The sequence below is a fragment of the Corvus hawaiiensis genome, chromosome 4 (assembly GCF_020740725.1).
Source record: "Corvus hawaiiensis isolate bCorHaw1 chromosome 4, bCorHaw1.pri.cur, whole genome shotgun sequence".
NCBI lineage: Eukaryota > Metazoa > Chordata > Aves > Passeriformes > Corvidae > Corvus > Corvus hawaiiensis.
The window spans coordinates 19,256,808-19,265,577 of record NC_063216.1 but is presented as its reverse complement, the minus strand read 5'-3'; the positions used below and the strand labels follow the sequence as shown (position 1 = coordinate 19,265,577).

Below are 8,770 nucleotides of genomic sequence, written 5' to 3'. Positions count from 1 at the left end.
GAGCTGCTGGAGCCAGTCCAGAGCAGGGACACCAAGGGGAGCAGAGGGATGGAGCAGCTCTGCTGGGAGGAAAGGCTGAGGGAACTGGGATTGTTCAGCCTGGAGAAGGGAAGGCTTTGGGGTGACCTCATTGTGGCCTTGCAGTGCCTGAAGGGAGCCCACAGGAAAGATGGAGAGAGACTCTTGACAAGGGCCTGGAGTGACAGGACAAGGGGCAATGGCTTCACACTGACAGAGAGCAGGTTTAGATTGGATATGAGGCAGAAATTGTTCCCTGTGAGGGTGGGGAGGCCCTGGCACAGGTTGCCCAGAGCAGCTGTGGCTGCCCCATCCCTGGAAGTGTCCAAGGCCAGGCTGGAGGGTGTTTGGAGTCGCTTGGTCTGATGGAATCTGTCCCTGCCCATGGCACGGGGTGGGAACTGGGCGATCTTTATGGTCCCTTCCAACCCAAACCATTCTGGGTCTAATACAGAGCCTTTTAGTTACCAGGATTGTGAAGGCCCAGCCTCAAAACATCTCAATTTTCAGTTGAAAATGCCAAAGTGTTCATCCTTCTTCTATGGCTGGTCCCAAGAGCACAAAATACTGCATTCCTTGACTTACCATCATGATAACTCCAAAGAACCACATTTTCTGCCTTTAATGAGAAAATTTGATTATCAACGTGCAGAGGAATCACAGGTCAAACTCAGCCCTGGTTTAATTCTGAGCTCAATAGTGCCCCAGGGATATGAGGATTAGCATGTGGTGTAGAGCTGGTTGAAGAGCAGAAGTTCCTCTGTGAAAAAAATCCAAAGCTTTAGTATCATTCTAGGTCACCAGAAACCCCAAAAATTTAGAAAAAAACCCCCAAAATTTAGAAATTTCTATGGAAAGGAAAATAAAAAAAAAAAAAAAATGGGCCTTATAGTAACATTTTTTAACCCAACTTTTAAAATTAGTTTTATTCTGTGTGAAGTACTTTTTTTAAAAAGCAGAAAAATTTGTTTCAAAAGTATTTAAATTAGTTTTTCAGCAATATCAGATATTCTTCTGTTCCTCTCTATTTCGTTGCTTTCTGGTTTCAACTCTGAACTATTGAAGTTTGGGGGAAGTGATCTGATAATCACAAACCAAAGCAATCTAATAATCACAAAATGAGCAGTCTAATAATCATGAACTGAGTTTTCTGTTGAAATACATTTTAATGTGCAGTTAGTTTGTGGAGAATATGGACAAAGTGTGATGCCAGCTCAGGTTCTAAATGAAAATTGTGTGGGCTGGAGGTCACAGTTTATGAGAAAACTGATCAAAATCTCCATTTTTAATAGAACATACACCAAGAGAAGGCACTAAGGATTGTTTATCAAAAGCTACAGGGTGAGAATTTACATTTGAAAAAAAAGGTTTCTAGTTTCCTTTCGTTTTGCAGTCATCTAAACACTTCTTTTGACCTCATGTGGTGTGATGGGGGGAGGTCCAAAATAGGGGCTGTGTTTTCTTCAGTGAGTCCATTTTGATGGCAGATCTGAGAGCTGAAAGCAACTTTTCAAAATGGCCAGTGAGGTGCTCTACGCCGAGGTATCACACAAGGAAAGAGTGAATTTTATTTCAGAAGCTTCAGATACAGGTAAGAAAAGCGGTCATCTTAATATTACCTATTTTCCTTTGCTCATTGACACACTCTTAAAACTTTCACTCTTTCTTAAATCATTTGCAAGCAGCTGAAGTCATGTTGAAAGCCTTTTATATCTATGAATACCCACCTCTGTTTATTATAGATATGTATTGGCTTGGCAAATTCATGTTTATTGACGGAATGAATACTGAATTCTAGCAAAAGTGAAGATTGACCTTTAAAACCCCATTCTGGCTTTCAGTAAGATGGCTGAAACAGGCAGTTTCTGAATCACATTGATGTTCAGACATTGAAGATCTTTATACAGATTATTGGAATCTCATTGACAGTTAAAGTTCACTGAATGGACTTTTCTCTCCTGCAGTCCACTTATATTTTGTATTTTAATTTGATTCACTTTCTCAGACAACAGAAATATTTTTAAATTCTAAAGTGATAGGTCTGTTTCCATTTTCGTTTTTCCTTCTCTTTCTTTTTTCTTTCTCCCTTTCTCTTTCTCTGTCTCTGTCCTTCTTTCTTTCTCTTCTAAAAGTTCTAGCTTGAGAAAAATACAAGTCAAGATTTAATAGAAGTTTCTATAATTTTGAAAACTGTTAGTCCTACAATTTGTGTATGACCTACTGATGCCTTCAACTATAAAACTTCATTGCTTAAAAAATTTATTTTCAAAAAATAAAGTGCAAAATGTAGCGATTAATGGCTATAGGTAGGAAATTTATGTTTTTAAACCAAAAGAATCAAGTTTTACTTTTTCAATTCTGATCAAAAAACGGATCTTGGCTAGCTGTAAGATGATTTAGCTTGGAACATTTATTTTAAATTATAATATTCAGAGGTTACAATAGGAAAGAAAAATATGCCCTGAGTATGCCAGCAAAGCAATAGTTATTCTTAAAAACTAAGTTTGTATATTCACTCCTTGGAATAGAGTACGAAAAGCACCTGTACAGGTATGAAATCTTTGTCTTTCATTGTTAACTCAGCTTGCCCCTTAAATTATGTGATCAGTTCTCTGCAGAAGAGCTGCACTGCCAGGACAATCCTTGGAACTCCAGTGTAGAACTATCCCCTAAGGATTTGTTGGAGATGCACCCTCATGCCCAGTACAACTCACTGTGAAAATGTCTCAAACTTTGAGAGCATAAGTCTGTTCCATTGATTTTTATCCTTTTCCTCACCTGTCCCTTAAATTTCCAGTTATATCTTACAGGTTTAAGTGCTTTCACACAGCTTTTAATTCACTTCAGTGAATCATGCTTAGAAATTGCTGTATAAATTATTCTGAGAGTCCCCTAACCCAAGATCATAGTTCTGAAATTTGCCAGTATAAGGTGCTTGGAAATTCAGAAGCTAAAAAAATTTAATGGCCAATTACGAGGCTAAATAAGTAACCAAATTTCACACAAAATGCTTTTCTTATGTTTTAGAGTATTACAGCATGGTGTTTAACCTGTCATAATCTTTTTGAAAAAAAATATTTTCAACTGCAATATCTATATTCTTGTCAATTCTGTGAATCTTGTACCCCAAGGTGTGTTGGTGTCCCAGTAAATGATTTACTTAAATAGCATCCTAATACAAGGACTTCCACAGGCTGGTAGTGATATCTTACACGAAGAAATACTTTAAATCAATCTTGAATTTGGCACTTATTAATAGCACCAGTGTGTCCTAGCGAGATACAGCAGAAAAAAAATCACCTATCCAGATAACAAATATTTGTTCATGTTCTCATAGATATATAATCATATCTATACATTCTTACAATCTTCATCTTCGATTTCCTTGTTTGTTGCATTGCTTTCATACTTGAGAGCACAAGTGCAGGAAACTGAGCCCTCATCTTCTGCCAGGTGCTGTTAAATTGTTCTGACCTCTTGGCTGCTGCCTGAGAAAGATGCTTAGTTCTGAATATGGGTTGGATTCGACATTTTTTGTAAATCTAAGGTAGATCTCAGCAGCTCTGGCACCTTTAGGAGGTTGATTTTCTTCAGGCAAAAAAAATCTGATTTCATACACTATCAGTGAGCAAATTTTTTGAAAGAAGCTTGTGGGGAATGCGGCAAAACATGCAAAGCAGGCAACCCTGAAGGCGGTGTGTTGCAGTTGATATAAAAATATAGCTCCTTCCTTCCTTCCTTCTGCTGCCACACCTACCAAAAACTGCAGGGGTCAGTGACACATGTCCTGTCTCTCAGCTCTTTCTCTCTCCCTCCTGCTCTGAGAGTTCATCTCTGGATTTAATATCACAAAACGAATGATAAGCTGTGTCATGGGGCAGTCCACTGCCCCATTACACCTGCAGTCATTTTTCTACTGGTACCTCTTCCCTGAGCTTTTCTGAGTGTAAAATATTGCTGGTTTGGGCCAGTGGCCCTGTGGAAATCCCCTGGGCAGTGAGATGTCCTCTGGGCATACCTTTATGTATATGAATTTAAAAGCACTTCCTATGGGATGCAGCTCATCATAGGAGTCAGGTACCTAAACATTGTCTTTGCCTTCCTTGGGCTTTGCACCCAGCACTGGCCACTGAGAGCCAAAGAATGGGCTGGTTTTGCAGTGAAAGAGATCTCTGCTGTTACTGACGTGACCAGTGGAAGCATCCATGCGTAATGACAGACAAGCCTCCAAAGATAAGCAGAGCGCTGCTCTCACCAAACCACCCACTTTCTGGGTTGCTGCTCAAAATCCTGTTGCAAATTCCTTTCCCTGTCCTGTTTCCATGATCAAGCACTTCTGACAGCCCAGCAGACTGGAACTCTTCATTAGTGAGGCTGGCAAGGCAGGGAGAGTGCATTTTTCCAGCCAATCCCTCACCTTCGGGGAGGCCCACCCTGACGACGCTTTTTATGCTCTCTGTTGGTCGCAAAAATCTTGTAACACAGGATGAAGTACATTTTGTAATGGTTGTGACCATGAGTGTCACAGCCGTAATTGTGGTTTATTAAGGAGTAAATAGAGTAAAAAAATTAATTTAGCCAAAAGAAGGTGCCAGTGATTAACTTCTGCTTAAAGATTGACAGAATATATAAATGTGTGTGTAAGATCTGGAACGACAAGAAAAACCCAGAATTAATAATAGAGTTCAGTATATGGCAACTGAGAGTCACCTAGAAGGATTTTTAAAAATTTTCTAAAATTTAATAAATTAATATTATTTATTTATTTGGAATACTGTGCAGCAGAACAATTATTGCACAAACTCTTCTAGTAATTTCAGCCCTTTTTGTCCCTCCAGGCGATCCAGTCACATATGCTGAGGTGAATGTGAAATGGAGATCTGACAGACCTGACAGCACACCCAAAATTACACATTCAGGTACTGCAACACTGCAGGACACGTCACATTTTCTCGTTATATTTCAGAGCCAAAAATCACATTTTTCCAGAGAATGGGACACCATTACTTTCTCTCTTTGCTGCAGGGGATATCGATCCATTTTTCCCTGCTCCCCATTCCCGAGGGATGCTCAGAACATGCTTAAAATTCATTTTGCAGTGGAGGCACTTGAAAACTCTTCTGTTCATTTTAGCAACAATTTCCATGTATTGTTTTTCACTTCCAAATGAATTTTGGGTGAATGAACAGGCCAGCAATACTATTTAAAGAAAATGGAGTTACTTTTGGAAAGTAATAGCCAGAAAACAAAAATTTTGAACAGCTTTTTGACAATTCCAGAAAAATTGTGTCTATCTTTTCTTAAGTTAAAATTTTAAGATACTTTAAACTGTCTCAAACCGTGTAACCAGCCCTGGAAGAAAACTTTGTTCTGCAAAGTGAAATAATATATTGGATATGAGTTCTGACTCTTGTGTATGAGTGAAAATGAAGAAGAGAATATTGCACTCATGTGATGCATAAGAGCAATTAAGATCTATATGGAAACAAACGTTAGCTATGGGAAATGCTCATGCAAACAAACATTTCCATTGGGGTTTAATTTGGCCTCACAACAAGGAAAAAGAAACTGAAAACTTCAGATAGTTTTTCTGAATAAAAGTGGCAGTCAGGCAGATAAGGGAGTGAGCCAGGTGGAGACCCTGTTACAAAAACAAAATTAATTTACTGGCTTCATTGAAATGCCCTCTGATTTCATCCCAATGAATCCAGGCTTGGACTGCAGCATGGAAAGTGTTGTCAGTAATGCAGTTTTGATACAGGGCCATCGACCTGTCTGGTTTTTGGCTCCTTTTACATCCCAGTCCTCACTTGCCTCCCTCCTTTCTCTGACTCTGGCTACACTGTCCAGGTTTTTAGAATTTTATTCAAGGAATATCAAAATCCATATATGCTCTACATATGGATAAATGCTACTAGGAGACCTCTGCCCCTTCACATTCTTTGCTGGAACCTCTTTGAAACCACAGAAGCTGAATGTTTGTTCTGATTCTTGTTTAAATTGGGGAGCAGTTTAAATGGAAAGTATTATGGAATGGGGATCAAATGAACACAGTGATCCTAGTCAGGATTAGAGTTGGAGCAGAAAATGATGGAGGCAAGGATTTAAAGACCAATTAAACAAGTGTGTCTGTGTTGTGCTTAAAAATTATGGTAATCTGGAAAGAGTCTCTACAATTTCAAATTACCTATAAAATCTTTTTTTAAAGCCTGTATGGGACCTTCAAGCTTGCCTTGTAGGTCTTCAGTTGTGTAACCTCAGACAATTAGCACAGGACAGCACAACCACTGCAAGCCATTTTCCAAGGAGAAGGCAGGGTATATTCCAGAGCGGGAAGCACTGGCAGTGCTGTGTGTGCCCATGGCAAAATGCTGGCACAGCAGTGCTGGCAAAGCTGTCCTCTGCCACCGAAAGTAAGAGATTGTATTTTTAGGTATCTTCTCAACAGCTGTGAGGATAGAATCTAGGACTGGTTTCTTCTGACCCTGAAAGTGTGTTTTTATGTGCACACATAGTCACACACAGGTTTGTATACGTATAAACCCGTACAGATACACAGGTGCTGTATCTGTAGCAGGCTGTATCTGCAGGCCTAGCTAGGGACAATGATTTTTCACACTCCCATAACTCAGAACAAAAGCTGCCTTGCTTCTGCCCGCGGTGACACTCCTGTCCCTTGTCCCTTTGGCAGTGACCTGCTTGGAGAACTCGCCCTGGTGCTACGTTGTCTTCGCCCTGCTCTTCTCTGCAGTGGTTCTGCTCCTCACGGTCATCCTGCTGGTGGTGAAATGTTACAGCCACTGAGGAACCCTGCTGACACACACGGTAAGCCCTTCCCAGCCCTGCTGGATTTCCATACAATTCCTTGGCATTTAGCACAGGAGGTGCAAGGATGCTGCCAAACCGAAGGCTGTGTTGTTCAGGCTGGGATTTTTAGGCAGGCAGGATAACACTCACAGCAGGTTGAGCTTCAGTGAGATACTCTAATTGTCGCAGCTTTTGTCTCTTTTATTTCCAGATAAGTCAGCACAGGAAAGTTCTGCTTCTTCAACAGAACGGGACATAGTGCTTGTTTTATTTTACATTATTTTGGCTGAAGAGACAAAACGAAGACATGCCATCAAGTCTGATCACTCTTCAGTTATGTCACCCCAGATCTCTGTTAAACCTCTAACCTCTCCATACCTGGACAAGACATATATTAATTTTATTTGGAATTTTCTTAATCCTGTAATACCAGCAACCATCCAACTATATCAGTGCATGTATCAAGACATGGGCTCAAGCTCCTGCATCAAAAGGTGGATTTGGGCCTTGTTTAGACAACAAAAATGACCAGGTGGGGACATACTTTTAATTCACATCTGACTTGATTCTGCACTGATTTGCAATACAGATAATCTTTTAGATTGCATTATATTCAAGTGCAAAAACTCATGGACAAAAGAGGGAATGTGAAAGGTTGCACTGAGCTTTTTTATAAAGCCTAGGCTTGGACTTGATTATTTTTCTTCTGACAGCTGTTAATTGGATTTGTATGAAAGGGATATTGGAGGTTCAAGAAACTAAATGTTGCTAGTAGAGAAGTCTCAGTTTCATCTCCTCATTGGCTTGAATTACATTATTCTGTTCCACTTGTCCAGAAGAGCATCTCACAATATATTGTTTCTGTCTTGGGGCAGTAATTAATTTTTGTATTTGTTTGGGTTTTTTTGGTCCCACGTGCCACAGCTTCAGTTAAAACTGGAACTGAAGCACTTGAAGTCCAAATGCATTTGTTTGTAATTATGAGCTTATTGTCTGTTTTTATATTATTTTTGGATCTTATCCATTATAACTTCTTTGAGGCAGGCTGCAGAGGATTTGCAGACTCTGAGTAGGAGGAGTCTGTACAGCAAATATTTCTAAAATATTCCTTGTATCCAAACTTATCTGTACTTTAGCTGTTGCTGCTGTTGCTAATGTACCCCATCTTTATAATACATGCACAGAAGTTAATAAAGGGATTCAGTAAAGCACTTTTGCTGGTGTTTGTTCTTCTGTTAGTCAGACTGGAGGAAAAATAACATTTAATATTTGCATGAGTGTAACACCTCTGAGCTGTTGTTTTGGAGGTCTTATCACCTGAAAGGCAACAACTTGCCCTGGGGAGACCACTGGGTAGGCTGCACAATATTGTCTATGCAATGTGAATTGTTTAAACCATGTTGCCTGGCCACTGGTTATATATATATGACATTATGCACATGACATCAAAAAGGTTGTATGTGACTGGAAATCTGGCACTAGGAAGTTGTCTGTCTCCTTTGTTTCTTGACCCTTTGCTTTCCCCTGCAGCTTCCCTGATTTCTTATATTGCAGTCTCTCTCCCGCTGGCTGCAGGCTCATCCTGGAGCTATGAGTGACACTCATTCCTGCTCTTCTATCTTGGCTGGGTTATTTTTCCTGGCTGTTTCTTCCTAAAGGTGTAATCTCCAGGACCAGCAGGAGTGGCAGAATCCCTTTCATTTGTCAGTTTTTGTGGGGCAGCCTGTTCATGGCACACCTATTTTATAGATCTTGCTACTTACCCTATTTTTTTTCAGACTTACCCTTGTCCTCCCCTCCTCAAAAATGTAGGACATAAAATCCATAAAGCCAGAAATTAGACCCAAGACACAAGCAAAAGCCTGAGACTAGACATTTGGAAATACTAGAATATTAGAAATATTAGATGGGCAGTGGAAGATAGAACAAGGTGAGGGTACACAAA

The 8,770-nt window shown here is 40.0% G+C and overlaps 1 long non-coding RNA gene across 1 annotated transcript; it reads left to right on the top strand.

Annotated features, from left to right (window-relative positions):
• Window positions 1-1,485: 1,485 nt before the first annotated feature.
• LOC125324466 lies at window positions 1,486-8,036 on the top strand. The gene is made up of 4 exons (XR_007202978.1): window positions 1,486-1,609; window positions 4,857-4,937; window positions 6,710-6,843; window positions 7,037-8,036. It is a non-coding gene; the product is annotated as an uncharacterized LOC125324466 (long non-coding RNA).
• Window positions 8,037-8,770: the final 734 nt, after the last annotated feature.